Source organism: Mustela nivalis, assembly GCF_964662115.1.
Source record: "Mustela nivalis genome assembly, chromosome: 7".
Lineage (NCBI taxonomy): Eukaryota > Metazoa > Chordata > Mammalia > Carnivora > Mustelidae > Mustela > Mustela nivalis.
In genome coordinates this window covers 62,617,331-62,644,855 of record NC_139026.1, presented here as the reverse complement: position 1 = coordinate 62,644,855, position 27,525 = coordinate 62,617,331, and the positions used below count along the sequence as shown (strand labels likewise).

General features: G+C 40.6%; 1 long non-coding RNA gene and 2 pseudogenes across 3 annotated transcripts in view; all 3 read left to right on the top strand.

Moving 5' to 3' along the window:
• LOC309869456 (cationic amino acid transporter 3 pseudogene) overlaps positions 1-27,525 on the top strand; it is a 180,784-nt pseudogene that overhangs the window by 40,745 nt on the left and 112,514 nt on the right. The window lies entirely within an intron of this gene.
• The window catches only part of LOC309869465, a 65,729-nt gene that overhangs the window by 11,994 nt on the left and 26,210 nt on the right, over positions 1-27,525 (top strand). The gene's annotated exons all lie outside the window — the stretch shown is intronic.
• Positions 276-27,347, top strand: LOC309869457 (cationic amino acid transporter 3 pseudogene; annotated as a pseudogene). Its single transcript, XR_014316495.1, has 2 exons — positions 276-408; positions 23,634-27,347. The product of XR_014316495.1 is annotated as a cationic amino acid transporter 3 pseudogene (transcript).

Genomic DNA, 27,525 nt, shown 5'->3' with positions numbered 1-27,525 from the left:
TACATCTAAATTCACCTCTTGCTCCCAACAAAGTCTCCAGCAAAGCCCCATTTGAGCCCTTGGTCACCTCCTCACCCATGCAGGGCCCCACTCGTCTTCCATTGCCCACCTTTATCCTTCCTCCAGAATTCCAGCTAAATTATCTCCTTCCTACTGTCACATCCTTCCTAGGCCACTTCTGAAGTGCTTTGGCCCCAATTTCCCGAGGCCCAGCCTTATCAGTACTCACACGCCTGAGGCTCCTCCTCCAGGAGGGCCCCACCTATCCAGGACCTCAATATCCTGAGGGCACCTTGTTAGATCCACTCCTACTCCTGACTCTGTCTGGTCCAGCTCCTTCCCTCTTCCTGTGTTTGGCTTGCCCTTCCTTCTTAAGTGTTTCTCCTCTGAGGCAGAAGAAGCCCATTGGTAAGTGATTTCTCCTGTTTGTAGAGTTGGCAGGAAAGTTGAGACAGAGCCGGGAAGAAAGAAGACTGGGCTTGGAATGCCTCCAGCTATAGAAGCTGTGTGGGGTTGGAGTGGAGGGTTCTTCATGGTACCAGAGCTAGACCTTGGCTTGGGGATGTAGACTAGTACCTTGTGAGTTTGGGAAGGGCAGGTAGGTTTACTGGGGTCAGAGTGATATGGAGGTCTACACTCTGTTCTCCTCCCGCCCAGAAAGCTTCTCAGCTCTGATGAGCAAACTATGAGTTAGGGGAGGTTATTCCTTGCAGCTTCTCCTCTGGGGTCCTCCCCACTTCTAGGCCCTGTCCTCCTGCCTAGTCTTTCCTTTCTGAGCTGGTGCAGAGCTTGCTTTCTTCATCCTTGTCTTTCCCACAGGCTTACACGTGTTTCTGGAATGAATGAAGATTTTTTCCACGGGGCTTTGCTGCCTCCTTCATGTTTTGCCTCATTTCTCAGTGGAGAGTTTGAAAGTCTCTGTGGGTGGACATCTGTGTGCACTTTGCAGAATAGCAGGTCCAATGTGATGAGGGGGTTCCCATCACCAAAGAGGATTTGCGGTCTTCTCTCTCTAGGCTCAAGGAACTAAATATCTATTTTTATAACTGCTGAAGGTGTATCTTCCCGCCTTTCTTATCTAATTTAAAAATGTTATGGTGGGGATTCATTATAGGCCAGGTCATGCTGTAGGAGGAAAGATACCATGGTCTCCAGGGGTGTGGCTGCCTGGTGGTCATTAAAATGCTAAGTTACCAAGAGGCAGTTTGCTGTTATCACAAAACACATTTATTGTATTTAATTTGGAAGGCCCTTCACCCTTAAGCTGTTCTCTACCCTGTCCACCTCCCTACTGCCATGGATACTCTGGGTAGCACCCCAACACCAGAAGCCCAGACAACTCTTCTCCATGCAGGACACCTGTTTTTTTTTTTTTTTTTTGATTACATGTGGCAAATGTTGATTTCTAGGTTGTCTTTCTCCTGCCCTCTAGCAGTTCTTGGTCTAGTTCTCTTCATTATCAAGTGATATGTGTTATGTGCCTCCAGAGGGCAGATTCATTTTGATCTTAGTTGAAACAAAACACTTGGAAAGGCCAATTTCTTCACTAAGTATATTCCAAATTGATAAATATGATTTTTGGTTAATATTCATTTAGTTTATCCTTGTCCCTTTTTTTCTTTGATTGTTATAGAAATTGCAAAAAAAGAGTGGTGATGAGAAAGAACTAGGAAGAGGGATACAAGAGTGTCCCTTAAAAAGAAGAGGAGGTTGGAGGGATGGGGCAGCTGGGGGATAGACACTAGGGAGGGTATGTGCTATGGTGAGAGCTGTGAATTGTGTAAGACTGATGAATCACAGACCTGTACCCCGAAGGAAATAATACATTATATTTTAATTTAAAAAAAGTAGTGGCAGAGATTCTTCCTTGTAGATTATGTTGCCTGAGCTGGGGTGAGGCAGGTGAATCTTGGTAGAGAAGTTGTATGGATCTATTTGGAGAAGAGCTCAGGACTTTGAGGCAGGATACAACTTTCATATGACTGAGATCATCTGGTATCTTTCCTGCAACAAAACAAAACAATTAACTTTCCAGGGGAGATGGTGGTGTGGAGCAGCCACCGAGGGCTATTTCAGGGACCAAGCCAAGCCTGGTGATATAGGATGGAGAGACAGAGATGGGTGAGTACTTTCACAATAGGTTAGAAGGACACGTTGAAGGTATGAAGGAAGATATCCAGAGAGACAGTTGGCCTTTCCTAAGTCACCTTGTATGCAGTGTATTACTGAGGGGGTTTATTGGGAGAAGCTATATGAAGGAAGGAGCCATGGGCACTGACCACACATAACCACTAGTCTCAAAGTAGAGACAGAATATAGTGATTGATGGGACAACTGGATGGATTTCTGGATTCTGTTCTTACAAAGAAAGGAAGGATTTGGGGGAAGAAATCTGTTTAGTAAGGCTTCTTGGAAAAAAAAGACTGGTATCAGTGCTCCCCTACATTATAGTTATAGTTTGGAAAATGAGATGGGCACACGATGGATTATGTTCTACTGCTTTCTCCTGAGGACTTTTGTTAGGTGCTCTGTGTTAGCAAGATTCAGGATTGAGAAAACGGAGCAGAGAATCATAGGAGGAAATAGAAAAGATAGTGATTTTCACTGTTGATATCCATGTATCCCATCACTTTCTAATCCCTTAATTGAATGCCCTTCCTGGCTTTCCCAGCTCTTTCTGCTTGGAAAATCTCATTCTGGTTCTTGCTGGTAACCCGTCTAGTTTCTGAAGACCTTTAGAAGCAGCAGCTCAGGCTCGTCTGATTTGTCAAGTTGGTCTCTTGTTTTGGCCTGATGGAAATGTGAAGAATTTCCAGAACTGGATTCTGACTGAAACTAATCCTGTAAATGTATCAAATCATGAATGAGGAACACTGCTTTTCACTCTGTCTTTTCTGATGCTATCCCAGAAGGACTAAGAAAAGGCACCTGTTCATAACATCCCAGAATGATATTGGATAATATGAAGTCTACAGAGCCTCTAGAGAACCTCTGGCTATCTGACTGCTTACTCACATAATGGTGCAATGATACCAGCCTACTGTTGCTGCCAGCAGGGCCTTCATATGATTTTGTAGGCTGGAGGTAAAATGTTTGTGTCTACACCTACATTGATTTGGGTCTACATTGGGGTGGATGGATTTAGTGTACATACAGTTGGTGTGGAGCATGTTAGTCTCCCTCATGATGGGTTTTCAGTGACTTGGCATTCAGCTTCTGCCAGCCTGGGATGGGATGTGAGAGGTGTAGGGGTGGTACAGGTTAGGGTTGTACAGTTCGTGGGGGTGGTAAGGTAGGTAGGTGAGTTGGAGGAAGTGGCCGTGTTTCCTCTTGGTCTAATGCATTGGCAGACAGTTTGGGGGCTGCCATGCCTTCAGGTTCAAGTCTTGGTTGCCCCTAGTAAGTATTACTTGCAGAATTTGGGTTTCTGGCCTCATGGAGAGAACATGAAGCAGGTTCTAACCTAAGGAGTTTTTACTTTAGAAAGGGAGACAAAGGATTCTTCCAAGTAACATGGAAACAGAATATAGTACAAAGTAGGGTCCTAGGTGGGAGGGTGCCTGGTAAGTGAGGTTGTTTTTAGAAGACTCCTGAGATGTAAGTTGGGATATTTATTTTCTTTAACATGGGTTGAATTTGGTTACTTTAGCTTTTTTTCATCTGTTCTGGAAAATTATCTGACCTTTACTTCTTTTTTGCTAGGAAGGAAGTTACACATTTATTATTATTGCAGTGATTCATATCTTCCTTTTGTGCACATACCTGAACTGAGAATTATTAATATTATCATTATTATTAATATTATATCTTAGGATCTTGATCTGTATTAGTATGTGTAGCAAATACTTACCTGGATCCATCTAGTTGGCAAACTGGATTTACTGGCTTAAGGTGTGGTGGAATTTGGGATTTTGGTGAGGGGCATGGAAAGAAGGCTTAAAGAGGCTCTATTTATTGGATCATAGCCAAGATGAAGACCTGATGTTTTCTGAGGAAACAGTTATACACAATGTCTCAATGGGGTAATTCCTGCCTCTTCCACGCAGACTTCTCAGGCTGACCCATGATGCACAGAAGATTCTCACTGGTCTTGCCAACACTGGAGAATGTTGTCCTTAGTACTTTCACTTTTCATCAGCTAGTAAGCCATGTAGGATCTTGAGGTGCCCTTGTCTTGACTGATCATTTATTACTTAGGAATATTCGTCCTGGTTTACAGTTTGTGTATCTTTTACTTATTTTGGCAGGTGGAGAGATATTCATGCAGCACTAAATTTTAAGTTCCCAGAGAGGAGAATTCTGTATATGCCACCATTGTCTTGCACTGTGTATAACTGAGTCTGTGATGATTTGGGAGTAATGGTGGTGGTGTTGCTATATTGAGGGAAGAGAAATGGTGCTTTTGCTTGAATTCTTTTGCACAAAGAATCTCTGTAGTTCCTGAATTTTCCTTTGTATACATTTATACTTAGTTGAAACCTGAATTTTAACAGATTGAGTCCAGTCTTTCTCACTTAGAAACTTGTGTGGTTTCTACTTGAGAGGCCATCCAATTTCTCCTTAGACTGTTATTTACATACAGTAGGCAAAATGGTAGCAAATACAGAAACGGCTTTTCTCTGGGGGTTTACACTATAAGGATACTTCCCTATCCTCTTGAAACAAGTGAAATCCTATTCTATACAGCATTACTAATAAAGTAAAGCAGTAGAAGGAATAAAACTCTGCATTGTCTATCTGTTCAGTTGTCACACATGAAGGGAATGATAAGGAGAAAATCATAAATGTCACAGATAGTGCACTTTGAGCTGTTCTGGGTTTCTTCCCTTATACTTTCAGTTTGTTGTGGTGAAAGAGTCTTGGACTTCAGTTCATGTGTCAGACTCTGACTTTGTCAATCTGGCCTGTAAACCCTGGGTGTACTTCCCTGGCTGTGGCCAGTTAATTCTTTGTACCTCAGGCTTCAGCTGGGGAGGGAGAGGGAAGCTGGAAGCATCCTCAGACAGAAACTCTGCTCCTTGGTGCATAAACAATGAATCTTGGAACACTGAAAAAATAAAATAAAATTATATTTAAAAAAAAAAAAAAGCTCTTTTCCTGGGCTTCACCTCACCACTTACTACTTCTACCCTACTCTCTAACTGGGATTTCTGCCAGTGCAGAGTTCTAGGCCCTGAGTTCTGCCACTGGACATTAATGAGGGGAGAGCTGGGGCAAGAGGAGCATACTGGAGAGATCTGATACCTATCTGTAGGTGTGGCCAGCCATTTCTGGAAGTAGGGTCATGTTGAACAGGGTTTGGAAAAAGCATTCTTAGGGAGAGAGAGAAGTCTGTGTGAGGGTTAATGTAATGCCAGCAAGATGTGCACATGTGGGGAAAGATTTGCCCTGTTGAAGCAGGAGCCACAGAAAAGGTTAATAGTAGGAAAGTGGTAAAAACAGTGAAAAGAAAGACTTAGAAATATGATCTTAGAAGTTTGGATTTGATAGAGAGCAAGAAACTGCCTGTTTGGAGGTGGTTATATGTGAGTGTGTGTCTGTGTGTGTCTTTTTGAGACTTGAGCAAAGTGTCATCTTCAGAAGGTCAGTAGAGAGTGCTCCCACTTCAGTTGTGTGGGGTAATGTAGCAGTCAGGAAGAATGTGATTTATCATTGCCTTCAAGGAAGGGCAACCCTCTCTGATGGCTACTTGGTGAATCTGAGTGGGAGGTGAGAGCATGTGGTTGTTAGTTACCAATGTTATGGGCCAGGAGGGTGGGCCAAATAGTATATAGCAGGAGGCTGGCCCTGGATATTCAGTATTTGCAAACCACAGGAACCTACTAGGTAGAAGAAGTATGAACAATGTGCCAAGAGTTTATGTGACTTCATGTCAGCTGAATTGAACTGAGGGCTAGGCTGGTGATCTCCAAATATCTGAAACCAATGACTTCAGGTGGAATTCCTTAGATTTATTCAAAGCTTTTATGTAGATTCTTGGAATGAAGTCCTTAGAGGTTGCTTTGCAATCCCCTTATTTCCAGAAACAACTTTGGGTTTTCTTTGTTTGAAACTAAAATAGAAATGCAATTTATCTAATCTATGGAGCTTCTTATACGAATAACATGTTCACAATAGCCATTGTTCCTTATGTTTAGTCCATATTTGTTAATAACTTTAAAAATGTGAAGTGATCCAAAAATAGAAAAAGAGGTATAATGGTGCCTGATATCCATTGGTCCTTATGATTATTTCTATGAGTGATCAATTAATATTTTTAAACATTTTTTATTTAATTTCAATTGATTAACAGATAATGTGTTATTGGTTTCAGAGGTACAGGCCTATGATTCATCAGTCTTTATATATAACATCCTGTGTTTATTACATCACATGCCCTCCTTACTGTCCATCACGCAATTACCCCATCACTCCATCCCTCTCCCCTCCAGCAACCTTCAGTTAGTTTCCTATGATTTAGAGTCTCATATGGTTTGTGTCCCTCTCTGGATTTATCTTGTTCCATTTTTTCCTTTCTTCCCATATGATCCTCCATTTTGTTTCTTAAATTCCACATATGAGTGAGATCATATGATAATCGTGTTTCTCTGATTGACTTATTTCTCTTAGCAGAAAACCTTCTAGTTTCTAGACAAGATTTCTGATGCCTGTGCAATACTCCATTTTGTGTGTGTGTGTGTGTGTGTGTGTGTGTGTGTAGACACATACATATATACCACATCTTCTTTATCCATTCAAGTATCAGTGGATATCTGGAATCTTTCCATTATTTGGCTATTGTGGACATTGCTGCTATGAACACTGGGGTGCAGGTGTCCCTTTCGATCACTACATTTATATCTTTGTGGTAAATACCCAGTAGTGCAATTGCTGGGTCATAGGGTAGCTCTATTTTCAACTTTTTGAGGAACCTCCATGCTCTTTCTAGAGTGACTGCACCAGCTTGCATTCCTACCAACAGTAGAGGAGGATTCCCCTTTCTCCACATCCTCACCATCTGTTGGTTCCTGACTTGTTAATTTTAGCCATTCTGACTGCTGTGTGGTGGTATCTCATTGTGGTTTTGATTTCTATTTCTCTGATGATGAGTGATTTTGAGCATTTTTTCATGTGTCTGTTGGCCATCTGTATGTCTTCTTTGGAGAAATGTCTGTTCTGCCATTTCTTGATTGGATTATTTGTACTTTGGGTGTTGAGTTTGATAAGGTCTTCATAGATTTTGGATACTACCTCTTTACCTGATATGTCATATGCAAGTATCTTCTGCCATTCTGTCAGTTGTTTTTGGTTTTGTCAACTCTTTCCTTTGCTGTACAAAAGCTTTTATCCTTTTTTAAAAAAGATTTTGTTTATTTATTTGACACAGAGAGAGAGATCCTAAGTAGGCAGAGAGGCAGGGAGAGAGAGGGGGAGGCAGGCTCCCTAATGAGCAGAGAGCTTGATGCTGGGCTTGATCCCAGGACCCTGAAACCATGACCTGAGCTGAAGGCAGAGGCTTAACCCACTGAGCCACCCAGGTGCCCCCCAATTTTTATCTTGATGAGGTCTCAACAGTTCCTTTTTGCCTTTGTTTCCCTGCCTTTGGAGAAATCTCTATCAAGAACTTGCCACAGCCAAGGACACATAGGTTTCTGCCTGTGTTCTCCTCAAAGATTTTGATGGACTCCTGTCTCACATTGAGGTCTTTCATCCATTTTGAGTCTATTTTTGTGGATGGTATAAGGAAAAGGTCCAGTTTCATTCTTCTACATGTGGCTGTCCAATTTTCCAGCACCATTTGTTGAAGGAACTGTCTTTTTTCCATTGGATATTCTTTCCTGCTTTGTCAAAGATTGGTTGGCCATAGAGTCAAGAGTTTATTTCTGGGTTCTCTATTTTCTCTCATTGATCTATGTGTCTATTTTTGTGCTGGTACCATACTCTCTTGATGATTACTGCTTTGTAACAGAGCTTGAAGTCCAAGACTGTGATGCCACCAAGTTTGGCTTTCTTTTTCAACATTGCTTTCACTATTCAGGGTCTTTTCTGTTTCTGAACAAATTTTAGGATTATTTGTTCCAGTTCTGTGAAAAAAGTTGATGATATTTTGCTAGGGGTTGCATTGAATGTGTAGATTGTTTTAGGTAGCATAGGCATTTTAACAATGTATGTTCTTCCAATTCATGAGTGCGTAATATTTTTCCATTTCTTTGTGTCTTCCTCAATTTCTTTCCTGAGTGTTCTATAGTTTTCTGAGTACAGATCCTTTGCCTCTTTGGTTAGGTTTACTCCCAGGTATCTTATGGTTTGGGGTGCAATTGTAAATGGGATCAACTCCTTAATTTCTCTTTCTCCTGTCTCATTGTTTCTATATAGGAATGCTACTGATTTCTCTGCATTGATTTTATATCCTGCCATTTTGTTAAATTCCTGTATGAGTTCTAGCAATTTGGGGATGGAGTCTTTGGGTTTTCCACATAAGGTATTATGTCATTTGCTCAGATTGAGAGTTTGACTTCTTCTTTGTCAATTAGGATGGATTTTATTTCTTTTCAATGTCTGATTGCTGAGGCTAGTGCCATTTTATTACTTGTAAATTGACTCTTACTGTATATTGTCTTTGTTCCTTTCTGGTCTATGCTACTTTTGGGCTCTCTCTTTGCTTAGTGGACCCCTTTCAATATTTCTGGTGGGGCTGGTTTGATGATCACAAATTCTTTAATTTCTGGTTGTCCTGGAAGGTTTTTTTTTTTTTATCACTCATTCTATTTTGAATGAAATTTTAGCTGGATAAAGTATTCTTGGCTGGATCTTTTTCTCATTTAGCATCCTGATTATATCATGCCAGTCATTTCATGCCTACCACTTCTCTGTGAGTAGCTTTGTTACCAATCTATTGCTTCTACACTTGTAGGTTACTGACCTCATGTCCCAAGCTGCTCTCAGGATTTTCTCTTTGTCTCTGAGATTTGTAAATTTCACTATTATATTTTGGAGTGGTGACCTATTTTAATTGATTTTGAGGGGAGTTCCCTGTGCCTTCTAGATTTTGATGCCCTTTTCGTTCTTCATATTAGGGAAGTTCTCCATTGTAATTGCTTCAATAAACCTTCTGCTTCTTTCTCTCTTTCCTCGTCTTCTGGGATCCCAATCATTCTAATATTGTTTCATCTTATGGTATCACTTATCTCTCAAATTCTCCCCCTGTAATCCAGTACTTGTTTCTCTTTTTCTCAGCTTCTTTATTCTCCATCATTTGGTCTTCTACATCCCTAATTCTCTCTTCTGACCTACTTATCCTAGATGGTAGAGCCTCCATTTTTAATTGTATCTCATTAGTAGTCTTTTTTATTTTGATTTGGTTAGATTTTAGTTCTTTTATTTCCCCAGAAAGGGATTCCCTAATATCTTTTATACTTTTCAAGCCCAACTACTATCTGTATAACCATTATTCTGAACTCTAGTTCCAACATATTATGTGTGTCTATATTGATTAGGTCACTGGCTGTCAGTATTTCCTCTTGTTCTCTTTTTTCATGTGTTTTCCTTCTTTTCATTCTTTCCAGAGTATAATAGATGGACAAGAGAACAATGTATTAAAAGTGGCAACAACTATGCCAGAGGATTATACACTAAGCAAATAAGACAGGACCTGAAACAGGGGAAAAGAAAAAAAGAGAGTGAATATAATCAAACTGGTGAGCAGAATAGAGCAATATGCTGAATTCTGTGTGTATTTTGTTTTGGCTTTTAGAAAACTAGATCCCAAAATTGTAAAGAAAGGAAAAAAATATACATGTGTAGAAAGTAACTGTAAAACTGGATATTAAAAGACAAGAAAATAAGTCAAGCAGAGAAAGTCAATTATCATGCAGTTTAACTTACTTGTGGAGCATAAGGAATAACACAGAGGACATGGGGAGATGGAGGGGAGAAGTAAGTTGGGGGAAATTGGAGGGGGAGATGAACCATGAGAGACTGTGGACTCTGAGAAACATATTAAGGATTTTGGAAGGGAAGGATAGGGAAGATGTGTGAGACTGGTGATGGGTCTTAAGGAGGGAATGTATTGCATGGAGCCCTGGGTGTGATGCATAAACAATGAATATTGGGACACTGAAAAAATAAAATTTAATTAAGAAAAATAAAACCCAGTTTGGCTGATATTAAAAAAAGACAAGAAAAAAATAAACAACAACAACAAAGGAAGGGATATAAACAGGAGAACTGAAGAGAGGAATACACTATGATCTGAGTGTATTTTGGTCAGTTTGTTAGAAGAAACTACATCTCAAAATTGTAAGGAAAGAAAAACTTCTATATACAAAAATAAAATGAAATACATTGAAAGGATAGACTATAACTATAAAGATGAAAATTGAGGTGCCCAGTTGGCTCAGTGGATAAGCCTCTCCCTTCAGCTTGGGCCCTGATCTCAGGGTCCTGGGATCAAGCCCCATAATGGATTCTCTACTCAGCAGGGAGACTGCTTCATCCTCTCTCTCTGACTGCCTCTCTGACTACTCGTGATCTCTCTCTCTCTCTCTCTTTCTCTCTGTCAAATAAATAAATAAAATCTTTTTAAAAAGATGAATATTAAAAAAGACTTTGATAAAATAAAACAAGGAAAAAATTTTAAAAAGGAAGAAGAACAAGAAAAAAAAAAAAAAGAAAAAACAACAACAACAAGAAGAAAGAGAATCTGATAAGACAGTGAATAGAACCAGAACCATACACTATATTTTGAGTGTATTTTATTCTGTTAGAAGGAACTGCATCTCAAAATTGTAAAGAAATATAAAATAAGATTAAATACAATGAAAGGATAGAGTGTAACTGTAAAAATGAAAATTAAAAAAGACTTAAAAAATTAGTTGATAAAATAAGAAATTGGTTGAAAAGGGAAAGAAAAAATAAAATTAAAGTTGAAACATGAAAGAATCATTGGGAAAAAAGCCATAAACTCTATGTGTTGAATTCTGCTAGTGCTAGAGTTTTGCAGTTCTCATTGATTGGTAAACTTGATCTTGGCTGCATCTTCTTGCTGATCTTCTTGGGGGAGGGCCCCCTTGCTTTGATTCTCAGGAGTCTTGGCCCCAGGTGGAATTGTATTGCCTTTGTGAGGAGGGCAGTCTAAGTAATCTGCTCTGTTTGCTCTCTGTGGCTTTTGTTCCCTGAAGGCTTTCCACCTGCTTTAGAGGATGAGAATGAAAATGGTGGCCTCCCAGTCTCTGGCTTGGTGCCAAAAGTTCAGGATCCCAATCCTCCATGAGCCCCCAGAGAAAAGCAGTCAGTCACTCCTCTCTCCCTGGTCTCTGGCTGCACTCCATACTCGCCCAGCCTGTGACTGAGCATTTCTATCTCAGTCACAGGACCATGTTTCAAGTCTCCAAACCCTGTAGACTTCTTTTGGGTCTCACACTACTCCCAGGGAAGCAAGGTGGGTCTTGCCAGCCCTGTTGCTTTTTGGTCCCCTGTAAGGAGCAATCGGATGGCTCTGCTACAGTTTGAGGTTTATGTGAACCCCAAGCTGAGATCCCACTCTTTGAAGATGACTTCCTTGCTCCAACACCTGGGATCTCTGCTGCACTCAGACACTCCTGGTCTTCCTGTGACCCCAGGGATCCTGGGTCCATACTGTTCCAGCAAGGGTTCCCTTGCTTAGCAACCTGAAAGATGTTGTTCCCCAGAGCAGATTTCTAAAATTTCTGATTTTGTGATCCTCTGCTCTGTCACTTGGTGGTAGCCAGCTCATGGAGGCTCCCTCCCCTCCATGGTGTGTCTTCCTATATATTGCCTTGGATTCACTTTTCCTTACCTCCTACCTTGCAGAAAGTGGTCACTTTTCTATTTGTAGAGTTGCAGCTATTCTTTTCTTAGATCTCCAGTTGAGTTCCAGGGGTTCAGAGTGATTTGATACTTATCTAGCTGAATTCCTGGGACCAGACGAAATTAAGTTCTCTTATCCCTCTACCATCTTGGACTCTCCTCTTTGATCAATAAATCTTAATAATGCTCTAGGTGCTATGTGCTCAGTACTGGTCACAGACATTGGTCACAATGGGGAACACTAATGCCCATTTTTGGTCCAGGAGGATGTCTCTTATTTGGCATCTGGAGACCTATAATCTTATATTTCAACTAAAAACCAAGCAAAGGGAAATGGTCTCCTGTTGTGGGCAGGTATTACAATTAGCTATAAAATTCTATCTGGGGACTATTGTAATAGGTACAGGGATGCTTTAAAATCTTCCTTGGCATCTAAAAAGATGGTCTGAAGACATTGTGGTCCCATATTTGGTTTAGACCTTAGCAGGATATGGTTTAGATGGAGCTTTCAGATTTCATGAACCCGGTACATCTAGTTCTGGCCGATCACTATGTATGTGGGAAGAAAGGAAAGACACTGAGTGATGGTGGCCTGGTCACAAAGAGAACTGGCTCAAATTCTCCTTTATTAGCCATGTCCTGGAGTCTTGACTCTTTGTGGAGATAGGGTACTGCAGGAGAAAGAACATGGTCTTTGATGTAACAAAGAACCAATGTCAAATTCCAGCTCTTCTTTTTACTGGCTGTAGGAACTTCGAACTTTTGTCTAACTTCTGAATTTGCAAAGTAGAATAATAATACTTATGTCATTGGGTTGTTATGGAGGTTAAGTGAAATATTTGTGCATTACTTGGAGCTCATAAATTCTGGTTCTCAGGGCACCTGGGTGGCTCAGTGGGTTAAGCCTCTGCCTTCGGCTCAGGTCATGATCTCAGGGTTCTGGGATCGAGCCCCACTTCAGGCTCTCTGCTCAGCAGGGAGCCTGCTTCCTCCTCTCTCTCTGCCTGCCTGTCTGCCTACTTGTGATATCTGTCAAATAAATAAATAAAATCTTTGAAAAAAAGTAAATTCTCCCTCTATCCATGGAGGCCTCAATGTTGCACATATTCCTGGTACCCCTATTTGCCAGATACAATTTTTCTCTGCCTCCAGCCCCTGCACATGTTCCCCAGTGCCTCCAGAGTCCAAGTCCTGGACCCTGGTATATTAGTTTGTGTTGTCTAACAAATTACAATAATATCATAGAGTTTTTATATATTTTAATTTTTTAGAAGAGTTTATTTAAGAGAGAGAGAGCATGCAAGAGTATAATTAGGGGCAGGGAGAGAAGGAACCCAACACAGGTCTGGGTCCCAGGAACCTGAGATGATGACCTGAGCCAAAAGCAGACCCTTAACTAAGTGATCCACACAGGTGCCCCAAGGATAGAAATTTTATAACTATACTAAGATGAGCCATGGTTGTAGGTTCTTTCCAGGAATGTTTGCTTGCTGACAAATTTGGTTGTAAGTCAAAGACAAGGGAGTCCTATCTTCTCACCCACTCTTCTGATCTAATGTTCCTGATTTGGAGCTAAATCATTCTGCGTGGGATTTAGTTCCAACCAAACATAATGGCATGCTTGTTTATAAAGGACACTTAGGGAAGAAGAAACCATAACCTTTACTACTGGGATATTGTTGTTTTCTTATTACTTTTTCATTTTGACAAATATCAAACCTACAGAAAGTTGCAAGAAGAGTAGCATTAACACCCCTTTATCTTTCAATGAGGTTGAGCAGTTATTAATATTTTGGTCCATTTTCTTGCTTTTTCCAGTGTGTGTATGTGTGTGAAATATGGTCCATATGCAAAGTTTACTAATTATTCTTCTGATCAAGGTTCACCTATTCTCCCTGATCCCTGATGCAGGGTACTGCATTGCATCTCATTGCCATGTCTCTTTATTCTCCTTTACTCTGCAACAGTTCCTCAGCCTGCCATTCACGACAATGACAGTTTTGAACATACAGGTCAGGGTTTTTTTTTTTTTTTAACATTTTAAAAAAGATTTTATTTATTTATTTGACAGACAGAGATCACAAGTAGGCAGAGAGGCAGGCAGAGAGAGAGGAGGAAGCAGGCTCCCTGCTAGGCAGAGAGTGTGATACAGGGCTCGATCCCAGGACCCTGGAATCATGACCTGAGCAGAAGGCAGAGGCTTTAACCCTCTGAGCCACCCAGGCGCCCCCAGGTCAGTTGTTTTATAGAAAGTCAACTTTCTGTGGATAACTGTTTTATAGGCTGATCATTTTTTAAACCTCAAGTTTTTATTTAGATTCTAGTTAGTTAAGACATATGGTAAAATTGAGTTCAGGTGTAGAGTTTAATGATTCATCCCTTACATCTGACACCCACTGCTGATCCTAAGTGCCCTCCTTAAACCCATCATCCATTTAGCCCATTCCCCCACCCACCTTCCTCCAGCAACCCTCAGTTTGTTTTCTGTCATTAAGAGTCTTGTATGGTTTGCCCCTCTCTCTCTGTTTCCATCTTATTTTATTTTTCTTTCCCTCCCCCTATGTACATCTGTATTGTTTGTTAAATCCTACATATGAGTGAAATCATATGGTCTATTTCTTTCTGTGACTGACTTATTTCTCTTAGGATGATCTCTTATTTCATCCACATCATTGAAAATGGCAAGATTCCTGCTTTTTGATGTAGGAGTAATAGTCCATTGTATACACACACACACACACACACACACCCCTCCATCTTCTTTATGAATTCATCAGTTGATGAATATATATGAGTGAATGATGATTATGAAAGAATGATGTAATTCATTCTATGAATCAATGATGTGATTATGATATATGAATGAATGATGTGCAGAGGATGGAGGAAGGAAAAATCGTATGTGGCAATGAAAGAATGATAAATATGTAGATATATAGAGTAAAGAAGATGAATATATATATGTATACATATATATATATATATCAGTTGATAGAAATCTGGCTATTAACAGGGAGGCTTAAGTGGGTAGGAGAAGAATAAATGAAACAAGATGGGATTGGGAGGGAGACAAACCATAAGTGACTCTTAATCTCACAAAACAAACTGAGGGTTGCTGGGGGGAGGGGGTTTGGGTGAAGGGGGTGGGATTATGGACATTGGGGAGGGTATGTGCTTTGGAGAGCTGTGAAGTGTGTAAACCTGGTGATTCACAGACCTGTACCCCTGGGGATAAAAATATATGTTTATAAAAAATAAAAAATTAAAAAAAAAAGAAATCTGGCTATTGTTAATAATGTTGGTATAAACATCAGGTGTGCATTCCCTTTTGAATCAGTATTCTTGTATCCTTTGGGTAAATACTTAGTAATACAATTGCAGGATCAAAGGATAGTTCTAATTTATTTATTTATTTATTTTTTAGGAACCTCCATATTGTTCTTCAGAGTGGCTGCACCAGTTTGCTTTCCTACCAAGTATAAGAGGGTTCCCCTTTCTCCACGTCCTCACCAACACCTGTTCTTTTCTGTTGTTAATTTTAGGTATACTGGCAGGTCTGAGGTGGTATGTCATCATGGTTTTGATTTGTATTTCTTTGAGGATGAGGGATACTGAGCATCTTTTCATGCATCTGTTACCCATCTGAATGTCTTCTTTGGAAAAAATGTCTGTTCATGTCTTCTGCCCAATTCTTAATTGGATTATTTATTTCTGGGGTGTTCAGTTTGAGAAGTTCTTTATAGGTTTTGGGTACCTGCCCTTTATATGACATGTCCTTTGCAAATATCTTCTACCATTCTGTAGGTTTTCTTTAATTTTGTTGATTGTTTCTTTTGCTGTGCAAAAGCTCTTTATCCTGATGAACCCCAAGTAATTCATTTTTGTTTTTTTCCCTTTGCTTTTGGAGATGTGTCTGTAAGATTTTGCTATGCCTGAAGTCAAAGAGATTACTACCTGTGTTCTTCTCTAGGACTTTGGTGGTTTTCTGTCTCTCATTTAGGTCCTTCACCCATTCTGAATTTATTTTTTGTGTGTGGAGGAAGAAAGTGGTCTGGTTTCACTCTTCTGCATGTTCCTGTCCAGTATCCCTAAAGCAATTTGTTGAAGAGACTGTCTTTTTTCCATTGGATCTTCTTTCCTGCTTTGTTGAAGATTAGTTGATGATAAAGTTGTGGGTCCGTTTCTGGGTTTTCTATTCTGTCCCACTGATCTAGGTGTCTGTTTCTGCGCCAGTACCATACTCTCTTGGTGACTATGGCTTTACAATATAGTTTGAAGTCCAGAATTGTGATGCCTCCAGCTTTGCTTTTTTGTTTTCAAGACTACTTTGACTCTTTGGGGTCTTTTGTGGTTCCATACAAATTTTGCGATTCTTTGTTCTAGCTCTGTGAAAAATGCTGGTGGCCTTTTGATAGGGATTGCCTCAAGTGTGTAGATGGCTTTGGGTAGTATAGACATTTTAACAATGTTCTTCCAATCCATGAGAATGGACTATTTTTCCATTTCTTTCTATCCTCTTCAATTTCTTTCATAAGTGTTTTATGGTTTTCAGAGTACTGGTGTTCAAAAACTGTAAGATACCTAGGAATAAACCTAGACTCATCGATTTTTATTATTAGATTCAGGTTACACATTTTGGGCAGGAATATTACATGAGAACATTGTCAAATAGAATTAGTACCATGTAGGCAGGGAACACATCTTTTTCCTCTCTGTTGTATATATAGCATCAAGCACTAAGATTGGCATTTAGAAAGTGCTTAATATTTATTGAAAGAATGAATGATGAATGACATTAGACTTTCACTGCTACTTGGGCCTATAATTTTTTACTTGAGGAAAGGAGAATGAGCAGCCTTTCCTATATTACACTCCCATTTTTATAATACCTGTTTGAAGCTTGAAGGTAACCCAAGACATCTATAAAGAGCCCACAGAAAAGGGAAATAAGATGGGGAATATGATGTGAGGCAAACTGTGGAGTCTCTTTACCCTGGGGGTGTGTTGTGATCATACTATGTTGAGAGTGGAGGATGAAAAAGGTGGTCCTCAATTGGAAAGAAACAGCACACAGAAATCAGGAGTCCATAGCCTATCATCTTAGTGTATCTAACTAAGAAATTAGTTATTTTGGTTTCTAGATTTTACTATTCTTCCCTCCCCTAACCCACATTTGAATCCTAAGTATGCCACAGTGAAAATTGACTTTGTCTGTCTTCCTTTCCCAATTGGGACAGCCCATGATTCTGTCCTTCTCTACCCTCCATCTCCCACCACCTCCCTCCACACACATAAGCATATATTTTCTAACATTCATATTTGGTGCTTGGGCAGCCATTCACTCCAGAGTATTTGTTGTTGAGCAACTGTATAGCTCCTTGGACTTCTATTTGGATGTAGAAACTTTCATCTCTGTTGCCCAGGGGAAGTGAGTTTATGTGAGGTATTTTTTTGCTTCACAGAAAAGTATTTTCAGGCTTCCCTTTGAGGATCTGTTTCTGTCTAGCTCTGAATATTTCAGACATTTCTGACAGTCCTTCCGGAGGCATCTGGGGCTTGGGTCTGGAATCATTTATTTAATTCTGCACTTGTGAGTGCCTGATTCACATGGTTTTCTGTCCCCTTTCTGAGAGTCTACCTATTCATGCCTTTGCAGTCCTTAATTTCACCAAATTCCAGGAAAAAAGCACTGTTTATCTCCATGTCAGCTCTTGATTATCCACAATACTAGTGGACATAACCTAAAGTAGTGGATAATACTAACATGACTTTTGTTTGATTTTCAAGTGATGGAGTCCTGCCCAGAGATAATCCAGACAGTGAAAGGCTTCAGTGAAAGCAATTTGTCATGTTACTGTCCCATGGGTGGCTATATGGCATTTCTTCTTTGGCATCTAGGGAGGGAAGCAGATATAAGCACAGGTTTGTTCAGTCGTCATTGTGTGGTCAGAAGCACCAGACATCTACTAAGAGTTCTGTGTAACTTGTTTCCAAGCCTTCTTTTCAAACTCTGGAGGAGGGCTTTCCTTAGATCCCAATACTTAGTTCAAGGAATATGAAAATTGTTATACAGCATGTGCAACTCTCAGTTTTTCTAGGATTTCCATCATACCCAAAGTAACAGCCAAAGTCCTCACAGTGATTCTCAGACCCTCTGTGAAGGATCTGGGTTCTTGCTTTCTCTCTGAGTTCACACCCTACTGCTTTCGCATCACTCACTGTGTCCTGGCCCCACAGGACTCCTTGTTATTTCTCAAAAACAGCCAAGGGCCTTGTCATTCTCATTACAATGGCTGTTATTAAGAAAAGAGAGGATAATGAGTGTTGGTGAGGAGGTGGAGAAAATGGGACACTTGTACTTTGCAGGTTGGAATGTAAAATGGGGCAGCCACTGTAGAAAATCAGTAAGGCGACTTCTCAAAAAATTACATATACAATTACCATGTGATCTGGCAATCCTACTTCTGGGTATATATCTCAAGGAATTGAAGGCAGAGCCTCAAAAAGATATATGTATACCATATTCATAACAGCATTATTCCTAACAGCCAATAGTTAAAATAACTAGCCTACCCATCAGAGGATAAACAGATAACCTGGATGTGAGATACACACACAGTGGAATATTATTCAGTCTTTAAGAGGAAGGATATTTTGACATCAGCTACAATATGAGTGAACCTTAAAGACTTTATGCCAAGTGAAATAACCCTGTCACAAAAGGATGATATTGTATGATTCCACTCACATGAGGTACTTTGATTGGTCAAATTCATAGGGACTCAAAGTAGAATGATGGTTGACAGGGGCTGTAGAAAGGAATGAATAGGGAACTACTGCTTAATGGATACAGAGTTTTAGCTGAGGAAGATGAACAAGTTCTGGAGATGGATGGTGGAGAGGGTTGCACAATAATGTGAAGAGGAGTGTGTCTTGGACCACCCATTTTAGTTTAGAGTCACAACACCCACTGTGAGCACATCCTAAAATTTGGTTGCTTTCCTTTTCTCTATGCATGCCATATCTGTACATGGTGTTTGAGGACAATGTTTCTCTGTGTTGTTATAGGCTGGACTTGTAGTAGGTTCTCTCAGGATTCCCAGTTATGGGTGTGCTTTCTCTTCTATATATTTGGTTGTTCATTTGTTTGTTCTGTCTGCATCTGTTGGATCAAAACAAACGTGATTACTTAATTCCCAGATGTTTTGTTCTTTGGGTTGCTTCTCTGCTATTTTAATATTTTTTTCTGTAGGCCTACTTTTCCTCATCTTCAGTAAAAAGTGGGAAGAGCACAAGGAACACCCTGCACAATACAATTGAGGGAAACAGCTTTATCAAGTATTACCAGTCTCTGACCCTGTAATTCAGATTATCCTCCTCTGGGATTCCTGCTTTGGATACATGGATGGTTTTCAGAAGTATATATGACTTTTTTTTTTTTTTTGAAGTGACCAACCTCAGAGAAGTCTGTGATTGAACAAATCTTGAGAACCACTGTTGTGGTCTTTGTTGAGTGGGAGGTGGGATGGTTCCCAAAGAGAAAAACATGGGAGAAGCATCCTTAGTGCCAACTACCAGGAGCCTCGAAAGACAGCTGAAGGGGGTGACTGAGAAGAATTAGGAAAAGGGAAAGTGGTTCAGAGGGAACTAGTAGGAGGGGTGTCCCATCTTTCTTGTTCTCCACCCTCTTTCTAGAAGGTATTCCTTCTTTGTATTCTCCATATCCTGGTGATTACAGAATTCCACTTCTCTTTTCAGTTTAAATCAACTGAATGTCTGCCATTTACCAGGCTCTGTACCAGGTGCTCTAATGATGTTATCTCCTGCAATCCTGTGTTGAACCTGCAGTGCACAGAGTGGAGTGAGTCACTCCTTCAGTCATGGCATGTTCACTTCATTGCTTCCTGTCAGGCCATCTTTCTTTCTTTCTTTTTTTAAAAATTTTAATTTTATTTTTTATTATGTCCAATTAGTCCCCTTTCAATGCATTTTATTATCCTGTTTCATCCTTACCTCTTCTCATTTCCTGTCCTCACTGGAGGTGCTTGCTTTAGTGTATTTAAGAAATGCTCTTCTAGTCCATGTTCTATATTTGTTTTAGGTACATTCTCCATTCAACCACTACAGTGTCCAATTATGTGTGCATTTTAATTTAATTTTATTTTTTCAGTGCTCCAAGATTATTTATGCACCACACCCAGTGCTCCATGCAATATGTGCTCTCCTTTATACCAACCACCAGGTTCACCTATCCTCCATCCCCCTCCCCTCCAAAACTCGCAGTTTGTTTCTCAGAGTCCACAGTCTCTCACGGTTTGTCTCCCCCTCCGATTTCCCCCAATTTTCTTTTCCTTTCCTTCTCCTAATGTCCTCTGTGCTATTCCTTACACAAGTAAGTGAAACCACGTGATAATTGATTCTCTCTGCTTGACTTATTTCACGCAGCATAATCTCCTCAAGTCCCATCCATGCTGATCCAAAAATTGGGTATTCATCCTTTCTGATGGAGGCATAATATTCCATTGTATATATAGACCATATCTTTATCCATTTATCTGTTGAAGGGCATCTTGGCTCTTTCCACAGTTTGGCTATTGTGGACATTGCTGCCCATGAATCCTGGGGTGAATATGGCCCTTCTTTTCACTACATCTGTATCTTTGGGGGAAACATCAGCAGTACGGTTGCAGGATAATAGGGTAGCTCTATTTTTAATTTCTTCTGGAATCTCCACACTGCACCAACTTGCATTCCCAGCAACAGTGTAAGAGGGTTTCCCTTTCTCCATATCCTCTCCAACACTTATTTACTGTCTTGTTAATTTTGGCCCTTCTGACTGGTGTAAGGTGGTATCTCAATGTGGTTTTGATTTGAATCTCCCTGATGACTAATGATGGTGAGCGTTTTTTCATGTGTTTGTTGGCCATTTGCATGTCTTCTTTGGAGAAGTGTCTGCTCGTGACTTCTGCCCATTTTTTGACAAGATTATCTGGTTTTTGAGTGTTGAGTTTGAGGAATTCCTTATAGATCTTGGATATCAGCCCTTTGTAGTGTCATTTATGAATATCTTAATTATGCTAAGATTGTGCTTTAGGGGGTCCCTGGGTGGCTCAGTGGGTTAAAGCCTCTGCTTTCAGCTCAGGTCATGATCCTAGGATCCTGGGATGAGCCCCACATCGGGCTCTCTGCTTAGCAGGGAGCCTGCTTCCTCCTCTCTTTCTCTCTGCCTGCCTTTCTGCGTACTTGTGACCTCTGTCTGTCAAATAAATAAATAAAATCTTAAAAAAAAAAAAAGATTGTGCTTCAGGATGGTGCCCCAGTGACACTCCCACCAGCAGTGTGTTAGTTTGTATCTTCTTATGGAATTCTCATGTTGATCCAGTTAGGGAAGTCAAGTAAGGATCCTAGTGGATGAGAAGATGGAGGCTTAGAATTTAAGCAAATTACCCAAGTTCCTGTCATCACAAGGAAGGGCCAGGTCTCACATGCAGCATTTCTGACCAATGTTTATTGTTCTTATCTCTATAGTATCTAGCACTGACTGTTCCAAATGAGGCATCTGTAGACAAAGATGTTATTATTGTTATTGTCTTGAGTCTTGCATTTCTAGATGCCTGGTCTAACTCAGTAAGCCTAGGAACCACCATGTGTTAGCACCAGCATGAATGAGGGTATCTAATTAGAATCATAGCATGTCAGTGTGAATCATATGGGATAAAATTGTTTGTTTGCATTGTCTCATGAAGGCTAGGAGTTTTAGTGGATGATTTTGAGTGTGCATATTTATAAAGACTAATTTATTTTCAGTGTTTTGGTTACTCGACCATTTTCAATATTAAGTACAAGGTAGATTTGTACTCAACCCACATTGTTTGTTAGGCACTGAGCTACATACTTACAGACATCATTTCACTTACTTCTCACAACTGCCCTGTGAGGGATTTACTTTTACTCCCATTTGACTGTTGTGGAAACTGGAGCTCAGTGAGGAAAACTAATTTTCCCAGAGTCACTGGGTGTGAGATTGAGGTATGATTTGAACCTGTATAGTCTACCTGCAGAACCTTACTCCTTACTAATCAACTGTGCTGCCTTTCTGTGAAGGAAGGTTTTAGAATCTCTTCCCCTTGAACTTGAGGACAATTTCTTGTCAGTGGATGGTTTAGAGCATCATGGGAAGTGCAAGGCTTGTGGACAAGAAACTCCAGAAGAAGAGAATCTAACATTTGAAAGTGTCCCCAGATATATACATTATGTGTCCCTTTGTTCCCCAAGGTGAGAACTTCTGATTTAGGATATCCTACCTGGATTATTGGGCCTGAGCATGATGCCTTCAAAAAGTAGGGATTCTCTGACTAGGTGTGCGTGGTTGGTTGCCCATAACTCTAGGCAGTCTGATATTTTTAAACAAGTATCCTCAAAGGCAAATGATTCTTTATTACCTGTGTGACTCAGACCTGCCATGAATGGTGTGCAGTCAAGGTTTTATCATAGTTAGTTTTCCCTTCACACTATCCATTTTTCTTCCCTTGGTAATACCATGTATATCTCTACCTGAGATATAGGTATAGGTATATCTCTACCTGAGCCTGAATTATAAAGATTGCTACAAATTATGTACCTCAATGTCTACTAGATCATAATTCTGGATTATGGCTTCTTTCAGTTTTCTTTTTCAGCATGGTCATTTGTCCAACAAATATTCATTGAGTACCTACTTCACAGTCTGATGGAGGAGACCAGCAGCTAACCTGGAATTCTGACACATTAGGATCAATGGCACATGGGGGAAACCCAGTGCTAGGAGAGCACATTGGAAGGGCACCATAAGCATCAGGGAAGGCTTCCTGAGGAAGCCATTGCTGATCTGTGAACTGAAAGAGAAGTGGGGATAGCTACATGAAGGGGCCAAAAAGGCAGTAGAATCAAGGGAACAGTATGATTGTCAAATTCTACAGCTGGAGCAGGAACTGGGCATGGGATGGGGCTGGAGGAACAAGCACAGGTCATATTATGAACAAAGGAAGAATATGAAGGAAGGACAGTGTGGAACCATGGATGGTATGAAGCTTGATTGTGGGTTCAGGACACCTCAACTAGTGTAGAAAGATTCCATAAATTAAGAATTGACACTCGTTATCTATCTCCTGTGCTTGTTGGTAAACCATAGCATTGGAACATCGGAACTGGTGAGTAGTGAATAAGGAGTCTAGAAGGATTTGTAGACAGAAGGTCTGGCCCATAACCCAGGGGTTCTTTTTCATCACCTGTAAAGTAGACTTTCCAATTTTAATTTGATGTTTCTGCTTTTAAAAACTTCTGAGAACATTTCTTAAAACTCTCTTAAAACTGAAGCCTGAGTAGGGAGAAGAATGGGGCCTGCCTGAGTTTGTTTTCTCTCTTTTCCACTTTTCATTTCCTGGGCATTGCTGTGAATTGTTCATCCAGAGCCTTGCTCCCCTTGTGGAGGGAGCCATTTGAAGAAAAGAAGTGAGGGAGGGGTAAGAGGGAATCACACAAACTACTTCACAAATAGCTCATTCAAACTGTCGTCTGAATGTTTTCTTAATGAAGGAATTCAGTGTGTGGGTTGGGACACCTCAAATTGTGTAGAAAGATTCCATACGTTAAGAATTGACACTCATTATCTATCTCCTGTTCTTTTTGGTCAATCATATAACAAGCACACAATCCTGTGTGTGATTCCCTCTTACCCCTAGTGTCAGTTTCTATGATTTTTGGGATGCGACAAGTTACACGTGACCTTTGATTTTCGGTTGTTTGGTTGAAGACCATTGTTCAGTAAAAATGTATTGTTTTCATAGGCATTCTGGAAGGATAGCATGTACCCAAAGAAATAGGAAGCAGCGGCTTTGAAACCTGAGCAACGGACTTCGGCAACCCCAATCCAACTTGGCTTAACTCAGCCTCACTGATCCAGATCCGACACTCTTGGCTCCAGGGGCCTGCTACAGCTACCTAATCCTTAGAATCTTCTTCAGTTCCTCTAGAATGCTGCGTCAGGCACTTCGCAGGTTTGGTCAAAAGCTGGTAAGCAGACGTCCACTGGAGAAAGAAGTATATGAGTTTGAATTTGGCAAAAAGCTAAGGACTCTGGATTTAGTGGCCCTGGGTGTGGGCAACACAGTGGGTGTTGGTATATACTTCCTGGCTAATGAGGTGGCCAGGAATCAAGCAGGACCATCCATTGTGATCTGCTTTTTGGTGGCAGGTCTAACATCACTGTTGGCTGGGCTGTGCTATGCGGAGTTTAGTGCCCGGGTTCCCCATTCTGGCTCTGCATATCTCTACAGCTACATCACTTTAGGTGAACTCTGGGCTTTCATCTCTGGCTGGAATATCATCCTCTCCCTTGTTGTTGATGTATTCATTGTGGTCCAGGCCTGGATCTTAACTTTTGACATCTTCAATGGGAACCACATCTCTGAGACCCAGCAAGAGATCATCTCACAGTATGTTCCCCAAGTCACTGCAGAAAATCTACGCTACTTTTTTGTCATCTTTCTGGTTTTGGTCTTGGAACTGCAATCTACGAGTTGGAGTGGGTTTGTCATAGTTTTCAGACTGTTCACATTGGTGAAGGTTTTGGTTCTCAGCTTTTTCATCATCTCTGGCTTCATGAAGGGGGACTTGCACAACTGGAAACTCACAGAAGAGGACTACATACAGGCTGGACTCAACGGCACCTCTAGCTTGGGCCCTCTGGGCTCTGGAGGATTTGTCCCTTTTGCCTTTGAGGGCATTCTCCGTGGATCAGCTACCTGTTTCTATGCATTTATAGGTTTTGGCATTATTGTTACCAGAGTCAGAAAATCACACAATCCCCAGCGTTCCATCCCCATGGGCATTGTGATTTCACAGCTCATCTGCTTTTTGCTATATTTTGGTGTCTCTGTGGCACTTACACTCATGGTTCCTTACTACCAGCTTCGACCTGGGAGCACCTTGCCTGAGGCATTTCTTCATATTGGCTGGGTCCCTGCCTATTATGTTCTAGCTTTTGCAATTTTCTGTAGTATTCTTGTCAACACCTATTGGGGCTTTATGTTCCGTATACATCGGAGGATACGCATGATGGCAGAGGACAACATCTTGTTCCCTTTTCTTGCCAGGATCCATACTAACACATATGCCCGTATCATATCCACTGTGACTTTTGGCAGTATTGCAACAATCATGGTATTCTTCTTTGGACTCACTGATCTTCTGCACTTCACATCATTTGAGGCCTTGATATCTTATTCGCTGGTAGCTCTTTGTGTTCTCATCATCAGGTATCAGCCTGAGAGGAGGAAGGAGGAAAATCAACCAGAAGTGCAGGAAGAGAATGGGCAAATTGAAACAAAAGTACAGGAAGAGAATGAGGAAAACGAAACAGAGGTGCAACAGGAGAATGGGGGAAATGAAATACAGGTGCAGGGGATAACTGCACATGCAATAGAGAAGCTGACTCTCAGGAGACTATTTTTTCCAGGCAGCCCCACCCCCACTCCACTCTCTGGCCAGATTGTCTATGTTTGCTCCTCACTGCTTGTTCTGCTGCTGATTCTCCTCTGCCTGGTGCTGGCCCATTGGCCAAGTCTGCTTTCTGGAGACCCAGTGCCGGTTACCATGGTTGTGCTGCTCCTGGTGCTCATCACTGGGATCACTGGGGTCATCTGGAGACAGCCACAGAGCTCCACTCGCCTTCAATTTAAGGTCCCTGCTGTGCCTCTCCTCCCACTCTTGAGCATCTTTGTGAATGTTTGCCTTATGATGCAGATGTCAGCTGTCACCTGGGCCTGGTTTGGTGTCTGGATGCTGATTGGGTTTGCTCTCTACTTTGGCTATGGGATCCAGCAAAGCCTGGTTACTTGATCCCACTTAAAGGCCCAAACTGTAGACTCAACAGTGAACTCAGAAGTACCAGTACATATTTGGCTTGACATCATCACCGGTGAATGCAGACTGGCTCCCCTACACAATAATGGGGAGTACTCTTGAGCACATGGAAAGCTAGGGCTCCTATGAGATACTGGTGGGGGAATACTAATAGAGCTTTGTATTTATGATATAGTAAAGGATGTGTCTTTGCTCTTCCCCCCTCCTTTTTTCTTACTTTCTACTTTAAAAAAATATTTTATTTATTGATTTGATAGAGAGAGAGACAGCTATAGAGGGAACATAAGCAGGGGACATGGCAGGCAGAGGGAGAAGCAGGCTTCCCACAGAGCAGAGAGCCTAATGCAGGGATCAAGCCCATGACCTGGGATCATGACCTGAACTGAAGGCAGATGCTTAACTAACTGAGCCACCCAGGCACCTGTAATTTCTACTTTGCCTTTGTGTCCATAGTTGCTCACTGGCTTTTACAAAAGTAGTATTAAAAGAAACTTGAAACACATGTTTTCATTTTCCTTGGTTAAATATCCACAGGGAAGGAGGTGGCTAGCTGGCTTAGTCAGTAGAGTATGCCTCTTGCTCTGAGGCTGGTGAGTTTGAGCTCCTCATTGGCTGTAGAGATCACTTAAGAAAATATTCAGTAGCAGAATTACTGGATCCTAAGGTAGTGCTGTGTTAAATTTTTTGAGGACTCTCCACACTGTTTCCCACAATGCCTGCTCCAATTGACTTTGCCACCAACAGTGCATGAGGATTTCCTTTTCTCCATATCTTTGGCAACACTTGTTATTCTTGTCTTTTTGATTTTAGCCATCCTGACAGGTATAAAGTCAAATCTGGTTGCACTGTTAAAAAAGAGTTTAATAGGTTTAATTTTTTAATGTTCAGTTAGCTAACATATAGTACATTTCTATTTCCCTGATGATTAGTAATACCAAGCGTCTTTTCTTGTGTCTGTTGGCCATCTGTATATCTTCTTCAGAAAAGTATCTATTCAGGTCCTCTGCTCATTTCTTGATCGGATTTTTTGTTTTTTGGTATTGAGTTGCGTATATTCTTTACATATTTTGAGTATTAACCCCTTATTGTAAATCATTTGCAAATATCTTCTCCTATTCTGTAGGTTGCCTTTTTTTGTTATTGATGGTTTCCTTTTCTGTGCAAAAGCATTTTTGTTTCATGAATTTGAAAATACATATGTACCCCATGTTTATTGCAGCATTATTTCCAATAGCCAAGATATGGAAGCCACCCAAACATCCATTAATAGATGAATGGATAAAGAAGATGTGGTCTATATGTATATCCAATGGACTATTACTCAGCCATAAAGAAGAATGGAATCTTTCCATTTGTAACAACATGGATGGACTGGATGGATATAATGCTTATTAAAATATGTCAGTCTGAGAAAAGCAAATGCCGTATGTTTTCACTCTTATGTAGAATTAAAGAAATAAGAAAATTAAGATGAAAAAGGAAAAAGGACAAACAGCAATACCAAAATACAAACAAACAAATAAACCAAAACCACAACAACCTAGTTCCCTAAATAAAGGGAACAAACTCATGGTTGCCAAAAGGGAGATGGGTTGGGGAATGAGTGATTTAAATAAAGGGAATTAAGAGTACACTAATCTTGATGAGTCCTGAGAAATGTGTGGAATTGTTGAACCATTGTATTGTGTACCTGTGAGTAATAATATATCAACATTGCATGTTCATTATACTTACATTTTAAAAAAAGAAACTAGAAAAAGATACCCCCCAAATAGATGAAATATGACTCCTGCCCTTAAGATGCTTATATTGGAA